We start from the raw sequence: 16,653 nt of genomic DNA on the forward strand, positions 1-16,653 counted from the left end.
ATTTTTTTGCAAAAAAACTCTCCAGAAAGTGCCCTTTAATGGTTTATTTTTCAAATTTTTTTTTCCTGGGGGGGGCATACCCCCGACCCACCTAGGGGGCCCCAGCCCCCCCATATAACAAATCACAATTTAAACCCTAAAGATAAAGACCCAAAAAATTGCTTTGTACGTGGCAAAAATGGGTTGCCCCCCCAAATCTCACTCCAAGGTTTGGGAAAAGTTGGCAGCCCTGCTTACTATACTATGACTGTTCATATATTTTTGACATTTATGAATTTTGACACAGTATACGATGACTTATGAAATTTTTTATACTCTATGACTTTTAAGAATTTTGAGATATTACACTATATCTTTTTTTGAAAAGGGGAATTAGCTCAATGGTAGAGCGCTTGCTTTATTAGCATGCGAGAGGTAGCGGGATCAATGCCCGCATTCTCCAGAGGACTTTAGCTTCTTCTTGTTTTACAAAAAAAACTATAAATTGGACTTCTTACGACATACTCACTACGACTTTTTAGAATATGTCAACTATACCATACTATGACTTTTATGTTTGTTGTCGACATACTATCCTATGACTTTCATGATTTTTTTGTCATACTAAACTATGACTTTTATAAATATTTCGACACGTTATACTATGACATTTCAATGAATTTTTGCCCTACTAAACTATGACTTTTTATGAACTTGAGACTCTCCCAACTCCTGCGGCGCCTTGTGACGTTTTGTTCATGTCCAGGAGTTGTGCTCTTTCCATCGCTTGAAATTATTCCCATTTGGATCAGGAGTTCTCCTCCCATGCTGAACACAGCTTGAGCCAAGGCCCCCTTTCCCGAGTGTGCCCACGCGCTAGCTCTTCCTCAAGGCCTTGTAGCATTGGTGTAGCTGGTAGAAAATCTCCCGTCGGGGAATCAAACCCAGATCTTCCGTGTGACAAGAGGAGATACTGTCCATTACACTAACGAGTAATGCCCAAGCTTAATATTTGGCACATCAAGAAATAGGTGGCGCTATTCCAACATTCAGACCACAGTCAATGCATGTAGAAATATTTAGGTTTACTACACTTTGCTGTCATTCAAATCCATGACAAAGCATCTGTGACTGAATCTAGTTTAAAATCTCTATTTTGTAGCATTCGAACATTTGCAGTAAAAAAAAAAAATGGTGCATTTCCCACAAATATGCAAAATAAATGAAACTCGTCAGTTTCCGTATAGTGTAGTGGTTATCACGTTCGCCTAACACGCGAAAGGTCCCCTGTTCGAAACAGGGCGGAAACACATCTCTTTGTTTGTATTGACATCGCATAATCAAACTCTGCAAAATTAAACTCTCCATAACCTTCACGGAAAAAATCTCCCTGACGTGAAATCATGGCCAGGCCTACCAAAGTTTCCCCACTGCAGTAGTCATCACATTCAGAGATTCAGGAATATCCTGTCTAAAATTGATGCAGAAAAACTAGTCCACGCATTGTTACTTCAAAGCTGGATTACTCCAGTTCTTTATTATCAGGTTGCTTAAAAGAGTCCATAAAGATTCTTCAGCTGATCCAAAATGCTGCAGCACGTGTTCTGATAGGAACCAGGAAAAGAGATCACATCTCTCCTGGTTTGGCTTCTCTGCATTGGCTTCCTGTTAAATCCAGAATAGAATTTAAAATCCCTTCTCACCTACAAAGCTCTTCATGTTCAAGCACCATCTTATCTTAAAGAGCTCATTGTACCTTATTACCCCACCAGAGCACTGCGCTCCCAGAATGCAGGGTTACTTGTGGTTCCTAAAGTCTCCAAAAGTAGAATGGGAGCCAGAGTGTTCAGCTATCAAGCTCCTCACCTGTGGAACCAGGTTCCCGTTTGGGTTCAGGAGGCAGACACCATCTCCACATCTAAGAGTAGGCTTAAGACTTTCCCTTTTGATGAAGCTATAGGTAGTGCTGGCTCAGTTTTCCTTGCCTCTTTCACCTAGTGCTTGTGTAACCCATATATAAAATGGGCAATAAATAGAATAAATACGTCCTATAAATATGTAATAAATATATATATATACGAGTGATTATACAATACATGTGATAACTATATATAAGTATAAATAAATGCTTTATATTGACATGATCGCTTGTTAACAGAGATATAATCCAATACAAAGGCATATTGATTATTGTGGCATTAGCCTATAAAGTTTGAGTGTTACTACACCCTAGCCAATAGAGGTTTAGGCCCTCTCAGCCGTTCGCGCTACTGACTGAGACGGAAGTGACTCCAGAAAAGCTGAATCATCGTAGCAGCATATACTTTACATTTTAAGGCTAATGTTAAGTTGTGTGACTGTTGACGTAAAGTAATTGTGAAACACTGGAGAGAGACTGAGGAAGGCAGGTTCAAGCTATTGAGCTGTCTTTTTGTACTGGTGAGTTTGTAATGCTCCGCTAGCTTATATGCTAATGTCCGTCATTAGGTGCCCATTGTTCTCAATGTAAACGGCGCTAGCAATTGCTGTTGCTAACTGAGCTAACAGTAAAGTATATTGTCTTTGTTAAATTACTACCATGGATTAAACGATAAAAAAGATATATTTTTATTGTGTTACGGACTACTATCGCTATTAGTGGAGTAGCTCCGTCAAGTGTTTTGAAATTTCGTTTAATGTCAAGTTAATTGTTGTTTTAACCGTTGCGGCCTAGCGGCCCACTTGAGCCCTGCTAACAGTCTGTTAGTGGCCTGTTAAGACACTGAAACTAGCTAGTGAATGATAATGAGGTCTGACTTTCATTCATTCATTTAGGGCTATTAAGTGTATTTTGAATGTATTTCTGTGTACTTGTGTTATTTTATGTATGTTATTAAGCACCTTAGTAATAACTATGTTTTATGGTTATGCACTTTATTCCAAAATGATAGTTATGATATATTGAGAAATTTAATATATTGTACACTTAACTAGAAACACAATACTGTGATTAGTGATATTGATATTATTGATACAAGCCTTAGCCTACGACAGCAATGTCAACAGTGTTAGCTCTAAGGTAATTTTATGTTGACCTATTCCAATCCAATCCAATCCACTTTATTTGTATAGCACATTTTACAACACAAAGTTACCAAAGTGCTGCACAGAAAACTCAAAAATACAAAACAATTAATGTAAAATATGTAAAAACAAAATAAGAGCATCTGGTTTAAAAGATAAAAAAATAGATAAAAATAATAATACTAAAATACAATAAAACAGTAAGAGCAATCAGAGGACCACACAACTCACATGGAGTTAAAAGCCAAAGAATAAAAATGTGTCTTAAGACGAGACTTAAAACACTCAACTGTTGGGGCTGTTCGGACATGGAGGGGGCAGAGCGTTCCAGAGTCTAGGTCCAGCCACAGAAAAGGCCCTGTCCCCCCGAGTTTTAAGTCTCGTCTTTGGGACCACAAGCTGGAGCTGGCTCTCTGACCTCAGTGACCGCGCCGGCCTATAAATCTGGATGAGGTCTGAGATATATGTTGGGGCCAGTCCATTCACAGCTTTAAAACAAACAATAAAATCTTAAAATCAATCCTAAAACGTACAGGAAGCCAGTGCAATGAAGCAAGAATTGGACTTATATGAGCGCGCTTTTTAGTTCCAGTTAAAAGACGTGCTGCAGAATTTTGGACTAACTGTAAGCGTGAAAGTGCTTTGTGACTTATACCGATATAAAGTGCATTACAGTAGTCTAAACGAGAAGAAATAAAAGCATGTATAGCTTGTTCAAAACTGTTAAAGACAAAAACGGTTTAACTTTGGCTAATAGACGAAGATGATAAAACTAGATTTCACAACTGCATTTATTTGTTTGTCAAGTTTAAAATCACTGTCTATTTTTACCCCAAGGTTAGTTACAACATGATGCACAAAATCACTGAGGGGGCCCAAGTTTATCATAGAGTTAGTGGGGCCAAACTGCAAGATCTCAGTTTTACTCTCATTTAGTTTTAAAAGATTTTGGGCTAACCACGCTTTGACGTCATTTAAACAGTTTAGTAGGGGTGTCAGGGAGCTGCCTTCCTGCTTTTTGATTGGTATATAAATTTGACAATCATCAGCATAAAGATGATAGGAGATGCCATGCTTTTAAAAACTATTCCAAGTGGAAGGAGGTACAGTGCAAAAAGAATCGACCAAGAATAGATCCCAGGGGGACTCCACAGTTAAGAGGCACAGTTGATGAGGTAGAGTCCCCCATTTTAACAAAGAAGCATCTCCCTGAAAGATATTACTGGAACCATTTTAAGGCAGTCCCCCTAACTCCCACACAGTTTTCCAAGCGAGATAATAGAATTGTGTGGTCAACTGTGTCGAAAGCAGCAGTGAGATCTAAAAGCACTAAAATGGCTGAATCACCAGAATCCGTTATTAAAAACAGGTCATTAAAAACCTTTAAAAGTGCAGACTCAGTGCTATGAAATGCTTTAAAGCCTGACTGAAAATATCTAAAGTGCCATGTGCCTCCAAAAAAAACTGTAGCTGCATAAATACACATTTTTCCAAGATTTTTGATAAAAAAGGAAGCTTTGAAATAGGGCGATAATTTGAAACATTTGTGGAGTCAAGTCCAGCTTTCTTAATCAATGGCTCAATCACTGCTTTTTTACAAAAAGTAGGCACAACTCCAGAAGACAGGCTACTATTTATAATTTCCTCAACATGAGAGCCAATCATTTCCCATACATCCTTAAAAAGGTATGGAGAGACAGGGTCTGTGGGGGATGTGGAGGGTTCAATTTGATTGATGATCTCTGTAAGAGACGGCAGTGAAACTGGCTCAAACTGACAAAAAATAGCTGAGCAATGCATGTTTAAGGAGACGCTTAAAAAGGAGGGGAATATATTGGCTCGGATATTTGAAACTTTACTGTTAAAAAAGTCCAAAAACTTCTCACAAGTATCAGGTGACATTTCAATAGAGGTGGATTGTGGAGGGTTCAACACAGACCCAATGGTTTTAAAAAGAACACGTGGATTGTTGGCATTTTGAGAAACTATGTCTGAAAAATAGTGTTGTTTAGCTTTAACAATTTTTTGATAGTTTCTCCAGCTGTCCTGTAAAATCTGATAAGACACCTGCAGCCCATCCTTTTTCCACCGGCGCTCTGCCTTTCTACACTCTCGCCTGGCTGCGTGCGTGGCTTCACAGTGCCATGGCTCAGGCTTTGGTCTAGGGCGCATGGCTCTTAGCGGAGCTACAGTGTCCAAGACCTCAGAACAGGTGGACAGAAAAACGTTTGTTAGTTGCTCTGTGTCTGAGGCAGCAGAGCTGCTGTTTGCTTGCACATGAGCAGCAAAACAAGAAGAAAACAGGTGGAGGTGTCGGGCTTAAGAGTGCGGCCATGACGCACGGGAGCGGGTGGTTTTACTAAATCGTTTTAAAAAAATCAACATGACAGGACAATGATCCGAAAAAAACAGCATCAGACACTAATACATTCTCAATAGGCAGCCCATAGGACAGTACAAGATCCAATAAATGGCCATGTATTTGTGTGGATCCTGCAACATGTTGAGTTAAATTAAAACCATCAATCAAATCTAAAAACTCTTTCGCCATAGCATTTGAAGGGCAACAGACGTGTACGTTAAAATCACCAACAATTAAATCTTATCATAATTTGTCCTTACAACCGCAATAAAATCAGAAAAGTCTTTAATAAAGTCATGATTATGCTTTGGCGGCCGGTATATCACTGCGCACAGAACAGGATTACGCGCACCCAATTCAAAGCAACTTAGCTCAAATTAGGTAAAAGCCATCGACAATGGCTTACAATGTAAGCGACTCTTTAATATTGTGGCAATACCTCCTCCACGTCCAGTTGTACGCGGTGTGTTGATAAAAGTACACTCGGGAGGTAACATTTCCGAAAAGGCAGTGGACTCACCCAGATTAATCCATGTTTCCGTAATAAAGAATAAATCCAATGAATGCACATCGAAGAAGTCCTTCAGAATAAACGACTTATTCATCACGGATCTTGCATTCACAAGCGCACACCTTGTTGAAGCCTGGACGAGGTTAGCTGCCGAAGCTACCCGTCTTAGCGGCTGGAGATGGCCTGGGTTCACTCCACGTAGCCGAGGTCGGCAATGCCGCACAGCAAGAAACTCATCCAGTTGACCGACAACAGGGACCAAAAAGCTGCCAGCAGGAGCAAAGATGCGCCGAGATATCAGCCGGTAAAAACAAGCGTCATATTCTTGAGGGATACCTGCGTGGGACCACGCCAAATTAGGAGAGAGTGCTAGCCAGGATTTCAGCCTGACTAGCCTGCCGCTGCGCACTCCTCTGCGCCGGCGTTTCTAGGAAGCAGGGCCTTCAGGCGGAGCAGGTGCTCTGGTATGTCGGCCAGGTAAGAGGGACGCGACTTTGAAGATCCATTATTGTTATATTCAGCACATGAATCCAGCAAAACTTTGATATGTAAGAGCTCTGTACGATCATACGTCCGCAGAGAGTCAGTGGTCTTGATGATACTCAATAAAAACAGTATAAAACTCGTAACAGTCAGGAGAGCCAAGCGGCGAACCAGCCACGCCGGCGCCATCATGGATCACTCTCCCATTTGTTTCCTTATAGGTCAGGTTTTTTGCTCGATTCATAGTTGAGGGATCGCAGTCTGGTGGAGTCTAGACCGGCGGTGAAAATCAACAGAGAACCCAGCAGAGCATAGAGAAACTGGATGGCGAGCCAAGCCCACTTGATGTAGAGCCGGTTGTAGCCAGGAGGTTGCTACATAGAGTCTTTACAGCGGAGAAACTTGATCTATTACCCCTTTGGTCAAGGGGTCAGGTAGAACTGTGTGCACACTTCATTTCCCTGAAGGAGGACAAATATCCTTTTAGCGCTTAAGGAAGTGAGAACAGTGTTTTAGTAGACCCGGGTCTAATTTATTTTGATTAAATTGGACTGAACATTTATTATTTTGATACTTTGTATTTTCTTTCTACTTTTTTTTATATGGATCCCACTTTTTCACTTTTTCACCTTACTTCAATTGATGTATTTAATTGTTAATGTATTAATGCTACTTACCCTTTTAGTTACTGCAATTAATACATACAGTTAAACTTCTCCTGTGATGTGTGTGTTATTTCACTGTGGTAATTCAACCCTTTGGCTTCAGCGAGCAAACCTATAATCTTCTGATCTGGCCTTATTGTCAGGTAAATTTATTGGTTATTCTTATAAAAGTGGTCAGCCTTTGAGTAGCTGGTTACACTAACATACAACATTTACTCATATAAAGTGAAGAAGCTTTCATTACATGCAAATTGTGCAGCTCTTGATGGCCACAGCACTCCACCAATGTAAGGTATAAAGTCCTTCTCCATGTCTTCTTCGAACTTCTCCCACACCCGCTGCTTTGCCTCTTCCACAGCAGAGGCTGAAGCCCTTTGGGCCCGTCGGTACCTTGCTGCTGCTAAACAAATGGCTTTCAACTGAATCTACCGTCCATTCTCTGCAGTTCATTGACAATTTTAACATTTTCCGGACCGCAGACATCTTTTTAAAGCAGATGGACTTAGAATTCCAGTCAATTTTAACACGTAGCTCTGTAGTTTGTACATTAGAGGTCTGTCAGTGGAGAGAGAAATGAAACCAATCGGTGGTGTCTACCCCGTGTTATCCTCCTGCTAGAGTTAGCACCCAACAGGCTTCAACAGGGCAAGTTTTAAACCTGTTTTTAGCTTCTTAACATGTTCAAAATGTCATTACCAGTGCCTAGCCATGTGCAGTTATTCCTTCCGAGTTAACACTGCTGTAGATGTGACAGAAAGGCGTGTTTCCACTAGTGTGGACTTCACCGGAAAACAGGAAATAACCAGAGGTATGGGCACTGGCTGAATTAACACAACTTTTATGCATTTCTTTCTCATCTACTGCAATTAAATTCATTGTGTTTACTCTGAAGGAATCACTGCACATGGGGGGGGGGCACGTTTAATGAAATTATGGACATGTTTAAAGGCTGGTGGTAATACAGTGTGTAAGTGTATCAACTTTCTTTTTGATTAATGCATACACACATCAACTTTCTTTTTGATTAATGCACATACACATCAAACTTCTTTTAGATTAATGCACATCATCTTTCTTTTTGAAAAATTAATGTAATATGTATACTACTTTTTGACACAATTTACACTCTTTGTTAGTAATCACACACAGGTCTGAAAACACACACATGCTCAGGACCTATTCATGCCTAAATGGAGAAATGTCAGAGCTGGCCAGCACCCTGAGAGTTGGGAGGGGGTACAATGCCTTGCTAAGAACACCTGGTAGTGCCGAGACATTCTCATTCCCGAGCTACTGCCACCCCTAAACATCTCACCCGACGTGATTTGAACACGCAATCTTCTGATCTGGAGTCAGACACGCTACCGTTGCGCCACGAGGTCTGTTGATTAATGCATGTACACATCAACTTTCTTTGAGATTAATGCACACACACATAAACTTTCTTTAAGAATAATGCATACACACATCATCACTCTGGAAGCCCCCTAGACATAACAATAGTATCAGGCTTTTCCAGATCATGCCCTGACATTAAAGTGTAGTCATGACGTCTCTTTTAAAGTTTCTAGAAAACTGGCTGTGTGAATTAAGCGTTTTGTTACTTTCACAGTATTTATATTGCACATCAGCCTGGTTTTGAATCAAAGAAAGACACAGACATCTCCATTTTTACAATGTAGGACTTTCAAGGGATGTCTTCCATTTTTCAAAACCTGAAGCCTATTTTCCTTTGTTTTTGTGTCTAAGTGACTGATAGATAACAATCTTTGACACTGGTGTAGTATTAAGCGAGAATGCTGCAGTCGGCAGCGGCGAAACAAGCTACAATATGAGTTAAAGAGGAAAATGTCCAGCTTGTATATACTAGGGATGAGCGAGTACAGCATTATCTGTATCTGTATCTGTTTACCACATGAATTATCTGTATCCGTATCCATACTCGGACTCGGCGGGGCCTAACTCGAAAGTGGTTAGATTTAACCGGAAGTGGGTCGGTTTGTCTTGAAATGGGCGGGGCTTTAACCGGTATGTTATTTTAAGCATGCAAATTGTTATATTTATTGCTGATTAGAAAACTATTTACATGAGCTTCAGATCAATGGTGTTGTCATGGTAACAAACAAACTATATACAGAACGTTTTGCAACAATGAATACAACACATGCGGTTGCAATTATGAAGTAAAATGTAATGAACAAGAGTTTTCATACTCAATATAACTTTCTTTTTTAACTTTAAATTTTTTTACGATCAGTGTGATTTTTTTTGTTTTTGGTTCTTTTTTATTTTTTTTTTTTCCACACCAGGTATGTGTGAAATGTGTGTGTGTGTGTGTGTGTGTGTGTGTGTGAGTCAGCTAACAGTTAAAAAAAAAAGATTCTGATGGCAGAGACGCAACGGGAGTTGCATCTCTTCCTGCTTCTGGCGAGAGCAGACGTGTTTTTCCTCCTCTCCCCTCTTATCTTAGCTTGGCTCCTTCCCAGTCTGTCTACCCTGTCTTGTGAATCTTTTCTTTTCTCTTTGTCCCCTGCCTGCTTTTTCCTGAGACATTCGAATATGGAATTGATTAACTGGTCACTCAGCGCTATTGACAAGATTTTTTCATCTAAACATGCTTCTCCGGGTGAGCCGAATTGTCCCAGCGGGACGTTCCCTGCAGGCTACGCTCGCGATTCCTATTCCGGGAGTGGCAGGTGGTCTGCCTGGACGTTCTCACTGTGGAGGACGTTGAAGACATTTGGATAATTGGAATTCTGTTGGTGGGGCTCCTGATCATCGGCCTTGGGGTCTCACTGACCTATCGGAAAATTGGTAAGACAGCCGCCAGCAAATTCACCCACAAGCTGTCTGGGGAACTTAAAGAGTGCCTACACGGAGTGGTTGAGGGGATGAAGGTTTTACATCTAAGGGCTAACCAGTCCAGTGAACTGTCTCGTAACATCTCAGACCGGACCGTGGAAGCGCAGAAGGGGACTGATAACAACAGGGCCCAGTCGGTGGAGTTGCTTCGTGTGACCACCGGACTGGCAGAGAAGGTAGATGGACTGCAAAAATCACTACGTGATATGGATGCTCGCATGACGCTGAGGTCGGTGACAAATGATGATGGACATTGATTTGGATAAATTCTACCGAGTCACCCTAAATTGGACTGCAACTGATCAACTACCCCCCCCCCGCCACCCTTCACCCGAGCAGGAAAACAACCAGCAGCTGGCCTTCTATCTCGTCCTGTGCTCTGGTTATCTCTTCAAGGTCACGCCGATGAACTGAGCTTTTAACAACACAGACAGTTTGACGCGCACATTGCACACACAACTCACTATCTCACACACACACCATACACTCCCTCCCCCATCCCGCCCCACATCCATATGTCTGCCTCGTTTCTGTGTTTCTCGCACCCTCTATATGCCACCTCAAAAAATTCCTTCATGTGTCCACATGAACTGTGTGTTGTCTTGCATTATGTTATGTTGTTATGTCTTGTACTTTATCTTGCTACAATGCTGATTGATTCTGTTTCTGATGCATCTGAAGTGAAGTGTGCGCATGCGCTGAAAAGTGCGAGCTGCCTGTTGCAGTGCTCCGTCTTTGTCTTCTTACTACTGGTGCTACTGTGATACAGAGTTTCCCTTCGGGGATCAATAAAGTATTTCTGATTCTGATTCTGATTTAAACCAAGCAGCATGTCTGAAACCCACGTTCACCAGAAATCTACTGGTTACTAAGTAAGGACTACAAACCCCACGTTCAACAGAAATCTACTGGTTACTATGTAAGGACTACAAACCCCACGTTCACCAGAAATCTACTGGTTACTAGTAAGGACTACAAACCCCACGTTCACCAGAAATCTACGGTTACTATGTAAGGACTACAAACCCCACGTTCACCAGAAATCTACCGGTTACTATGTAAGGACTACAACCCCACGTTCACCAGAAATCTACTGGTTACTATGTAAGGACTACAAACCCCACGTTCACCAGAATCTACTGGTTACTATGTAAGGACTACAAACCCCACGTTCACCAGAAATCTACTGGTTACTATGTAAGGACTACAAACCCCACGTTCACCAGAAATCTACTGGTTACTATGTAAGGACTACAAACCCCACGTTCACCAGAAATCTACGGGTTACTATGTAAGGACTACAAACCCCACGTTCACAGAAATCTACCGTTACTATGTAAGGACTACAAACCCCACGTTCACCAGAAATCTACCGGTTACTATGTAAGGACTACAAACCCACGTTCACCAGAAATCTACCGGTTACTATGTAAGGACTACAAACCCCACGTTCACCAGAAATCTACTGGTTACTATGTAAGGACTACAAACCCCACGTTACCAGAAATCTACTGGTTACTATGTAAGGACTACAAACCCCACGTTCACCAGAAATCTACTGGTTACTATGTAAGGACTACAAACCCCACGTTCACCAGAAATCTACTGGTTACTATGTAAGGACTACAAACCCCACGTTCACAGAAATCTACTGGTTACTATGTAAGGACTACAAACCCCACGTTCACCAGAAATCTACTGGTTACTATGTAAGGACTACAAACCCCACGTTCACCAGAAATCTACTGTTACTATGTCTGTAAGTATACAAACCAAAGTTAAAAACAAACCTGAAGCTGAAGAAACCCTAAACGTTAACGGAACAGATCCGCAGACCTGATTGACTGACGGAGCAGGAGAGAGAGAGAGAGAGAGAGAGAGAGAGAGCGCATTTCTCCATGTTCTGTGTGTGTGTGATTGATCCGAGCGGGTTTGTAGGCGGGGGGGGGGGGGGGGGGGGGGCGCTGTGATTATCACAGAACGCTGCGCGGCCAGTTGAGTTTTATTCAATCCGAGCACGGATATTGACTCATATTACTCGATAATACTTGTACTCGGCAAAAGTGCTTTATCCGTACCGGATACTCGTTTCAGCCGGGTACTCGGATCATCCCTAGTATATACCTTCACAAAAGTGCTTGTTTTGCCACTGATAGGCTCTGATTATTATTCAAAATTTTGACAACTTTATGGAAAGGATTTTAAGGAGGTTGACCTTTCTGTTGAAGAGTAAGATTCTTTTTAAAAAAAAAATCCACGTAATTAAAATTGCTAAATCCATCAGACTCCATGTGAATAAACAGTAATTTTAGCATCGTAAAACACGCACTTCATTCAAAGTCGAAAGAAACTAAATGAAACTATGAAAAGCCGTTTGGGTCGTCTTTTCACTTTTCCAACCATCACAGCTCTAGTTTTGGTTTAATAAACTCCTAGTTACCGACCTACAGGTGAAAATATCTCTGCTCTAAACACGTTAAATTAATTTACACATGTATAGTGTGATGTGTATATTCTCATAATGTATTACAATATGTTTTGTTTTCATCCCTCAAAAATAAATAAAAATAAAATGATAAAGTCTTATAGACTGGAATTGTCTACAGTGTATGACATCACAGCATTCTATAACACATCTAAAGAACTAATGGCCAATCAGCTGTGAGTTCACGATGACCTCATGAGTGAGGTCACAAAACGTCCAAAGAGGACCTTATAAGTACAAGCCATGTTGAGTCTTTAAGTTCAGGCTCCTGCTCCGGGCAGCTGGAGGCCAGCGGCTTCGGCAGAGACTAGGTGCTGCAAAAGCAGTTGGTCTTTGGAGGCCTCGCTGCCAGAAGACTAGGACCAGATGCTGCTAAAGCAGTTGGTCTTTGAGGCCTCCTTGTCTGAATCCGCCGCCATCCAGTCTGCCAGAGCAGAGGGCCCGACCTGCTCCGCCGAGGAACAGAGCTACCAGCTCTGGGGGCAGGGGTCAGGGACCAGGGTAAGTGGTTTAGAAAGGTATTAGGGATCATGAATGTGCTTCAGCAAAGCTTAAAACAAGTCTGAAAAAAAAGCTCATAGTGTCACACCACCTTGTGTGTGTGTGTGTGTGTGTGACCTCTCAGGTCATCTGGGACAGGTCTACTTTCTGTCCCCAGAGTCAGAACTAAACAGGGTGAAGCAGCTTTCAGTTTCTATGCTCCTCATATCTGGAATAAACTCCCAGAAACCTGTAGATCCGCTGCTACTCTCAGTTCTTTTAAATCAAGGCTGAAGACCTTTCTTTTTGATGCTGCCTTTCTTTACATGACTGCTCATTTCTTTAAATTTCTTATGCTGCACTGTAACTTTTATTCTTGTGTTTATGTGTCCTAATGTTTCTATTTTGTTTTTAACTGTCTATTCATGTGTTTTATCAGTTTTTAATGCTTATGATTTTAACTGTTTGTACTTGTGTTTTATCTGTTTAACTGATTTTATGTAAAGCACTTTGAATGCCCTGTAGCTGAAATGTGCTCTACAGATAAAGCTGCCTGGCCTTGCCTTGTGTGTGTGTGTGTGTGTGTGTGTAACTAGATAAAAATGAAATGCTTTGGACTTTTAATTGGCACTTTAGGGATTTATGGCTTAGACCAATGCTGTTTAGGTAATATTTTATGTTGTCTGTGATTTGTCCTCAGACCTGCTGTACTTTCCTATGGACTATGGATCAGGTCAGAGTTGACTGTGGAAAAAAGGTTTATCTGGCATTATTCATACAGGAAAAGCTGGCAGAATACAGAAACAATACTAAAAGGCAGCCTTACCTTCAGACTCCTTCTACCAGGGTGAAATGAATGTTTTGTTAAAAATTAATCCAGGTTTCTTGCAATTGTATTTCTAATGAAGGCTGGCAGACTTACACTATCCTTAAAAACCTGCACAGAACCATGTAATTGAGAGAATGTGGTGGAGGTGAATCCCAGAGTCAACTACCCTTTGAAGACAGCTTTGGTAGAGCTGGGGGACCAAGAGGAAGTCAACATGGACAAAACATCAACATATTATGTGTCAAACCAAAGACATGCCAGCTGGCTAGGATTGGCATCACAAAAGTCCAGAGGCATGGAATGCACAGGATCCCAGGTATAATTAATTTAATTTTACTAACTACATTACTTACATTACATAACTTTTTTTTGTAATATTTTTATTGTAAATATGCACAACAATACTTACAGTCACAGATACAATTTATCTTTTTTTTTTTTTAACATACAGTGCCTTGCGAAAGTATTCGGCCCCCTTGAACTTTTCAACCTTTTGACACATTTCAGGCTTCAAAAATAAAGATATACAATTTTTATTTTTTGTGAAGAATCACCAACAAGTGGGACACAATTGTGAAGTGGAACGAAATCTATTGGATATTTAAACTTTTTTAGCAAATAAAAAACTGAAAAAATTATTCGGCCCCCTTGCGTTAATACTTTGTAGAGCCACCTTTTGCTGCGATTACAGCTACAAGTCGCTTGGGGTATGTCTCTATCAGTTTTGCACATCGAGAGACTGAAATTCTTGCCCATTCTTCCTTGAAAAACAGCTCGAGCTCAGTGAGGTTGGATGGAGAGCGTTTGTGAACAGCAGTTTTCAGTTCTTTCCACAGATTCTCGATTGGATTCAGGTCTGGACTTTGACTTGGCCATTCTAACACCTGGATACGTTTATTTGGGAACCATTCCTTTGTAGATTTTGCTGTATGTTTGGGATCATTGTCTTGTTGGAAGGCAAGGCAAGGCAGCTTTATTTGTATAGCACATTTCAGCAACAGGGCAATTCTAAGTGTTTTACACAAAATCAGTTAAACAGATAAAACACAAGTACAAACAGTTAAAAATCATAAGCATTAAAAACTGATAAAACACATGAATAGACAGTTAAAAAAAATAGACACATAAAACACAAGAATAAAAGTTACAGTGCAGCATAAGAAATTTAAAGAAATGAGCATTCATTTAAAGAAAGGCAGCATCAAAAAGAAAGGTCTTCAGCCTTGATTTAAAAGAACTGAGAGTAGCAGCGGATCTGCAGGTTTCTGGGAGTTTATTCCAGATATGAGGAGCATAGAAACTGAAAGCTGCTTCACCCTGTTTAGTTCTGACTCTGGGGACAGAAAGTAGACCTGTCCCAGATGACCTGAGAGGTCTGGGGGGGTCATAGTGTAGTAGCAGATCAGAAATATATTTTGGACCTAAACCGTTAAGTGATTTATAAACTAGCAAGAGTACTTTGAAATCAATTCTTTGAGACACAGGAAGCCAGTGTAAAGACTTCAGAACTGGAGTGATGTGATCCAGTCTCTTGGTCTTAGTGAGGACCTGAGCAGCAGCGTTCTGAATCAGCTGCAGCTGTCCGATTGATTTTTTAGGGAGACCTGTAAAGACCCCGTTACAGTAGTCAAGTCTACTGAAGATAAAGGCATGGACAAGTTTTTCCAAATCCTGTTGACACATAAGTCCTTTAACCCTTGATATATTCTTAAGGTGATAGTAGGCTGACTTTGTTATTGTCTTAATGTGGCTGGTAAAGTTCAGGTCTGAGTCCATGACTACACCCAGATTTCTGGCTTTGTCTGTTGTTTTTAACATTGTTGTTTGAAGCTGAGCGCAGACAGCAAAAGGCTCTTTATTCTTTATTCTTTATTTGCCATTGCCTACATTTTAAATGTCTGTCTGCCAATAGGCCTAAAACATATATAAACATATAGCTTATTTCTTGTGACAGAGACTGGGACTCCAGGTTAATAAGATTCTGACCGAGTAGCAAGATATGAATTCAAGTGGGATTTTGTGAGAAGTCTGTGTATGTTCCCATCCAATTAGATTCAATTTGGTATTGATGATCAAAAATAATAACTAACTCCTGTGAAATTATTTGAAACTTAATGAGGACTAGATTAGGATTTAAAAAGATTTAAAGCTGAATCTGGTTTTCAATTTGGCCCAGGTGTGTCTGTTAAAACACCAACGGAGTCAACTTCTCTCTGTTGATGCTTTGTTACAATCAAGCATCAGGATAAAGATGGGGGGGGGGGGGGGGTTTAGCTCTGCTAAGGCTGTGTGTGTGGTAATAAATAATAAATAACATTGTAATGGCTACCATACACAATGCATAGGAATCATACAGTGAGGAAAATAAGTATTTGAACACCCTGCTATTTTGCAAGTGCAGTTTAGGCATTATATGGTGTGTTGAGGTGCTACATGAACATTTCTGCAAACAGTCCTAGCACTGCTTATTACGTTGTTGTGGCCGAGTGGTTAAGGCGATGGACTAGAAATCCATTGGGGTCTCCCTGCGCAGGTTCGAATCCTGCCGACAACGAGCGCTGTTTTTAAGAGTGGTAGCAAACCAATGACACATCAAAGTATTCCAAATCGCAGATGTGCTTTCATAAACAATATTGTGTTATCTCATAACTACTGGAAGCAACCAGTCTCCACCAATGTATTTCTTATCAATCTGTGTTACAAGATTTGCAGTGAACGTTGTATTGTCCAGCAGAAAGGCAACAGGTGTTTACTTTTCAACTATGATTTATACCATAGCAGTGCAAGCATTTTGCCCAGGTTTGATTTCAAGCCACCGCATATTTCAATTTCCTTGCGGGAGTCATCCCAAAAGGATTAATAAAGATAAGTCTAAGTCTATCTCAGAAAAAAGTCAAAAGAATTTCAAAATCTTCAGGGATGTAGCTCAGTGGT

General features: G+C 40.7%; 2 non-coding genes across 2 annotated transcripts; both read left to right on the forward strand.

Moving 5' to 3' along the window:
- Positions 1-1,214: 1,214 nt before the first annotated feature.
- Positions 1,215-1,289, forward strand: trnav-aac (transfer RNA valine (anticodon AAC)). Its single transcript has one exon. It is a non-coding gene; the product is annotated as a tRNA-Val (tRNA).
- Positions 1,290-16,191: 14,902 nt separating this feature from the next.
- Positions 16,192-16,273, forward strand: trnas-aga (transfer RNA serine (anticodon AGA)). The gene has a single exon. It is a non-coding gene; the product is annotated as a tRNA-Ser (tRNA).
- Positions 16,274-16,653: the final 380 nt, after the last annotated feature.

This window comes from Etheostoma spectabile, unplaced genomic scaffold (genome assembly GCF_008692095.1).
Source record: "Etheostoma spectabile isolate EspeVRDwgs_2016 unplaced genomic scaffold, UIUC_Espe_1.0 scaffold00019015, whole genome shotgun sequence".
Lineage (NCBI taxonomy): Eukaryota > Metazoa > Chordata > Actinopteri > Perciformes > Percidae > Etheostoma > Etheostoma spectabile.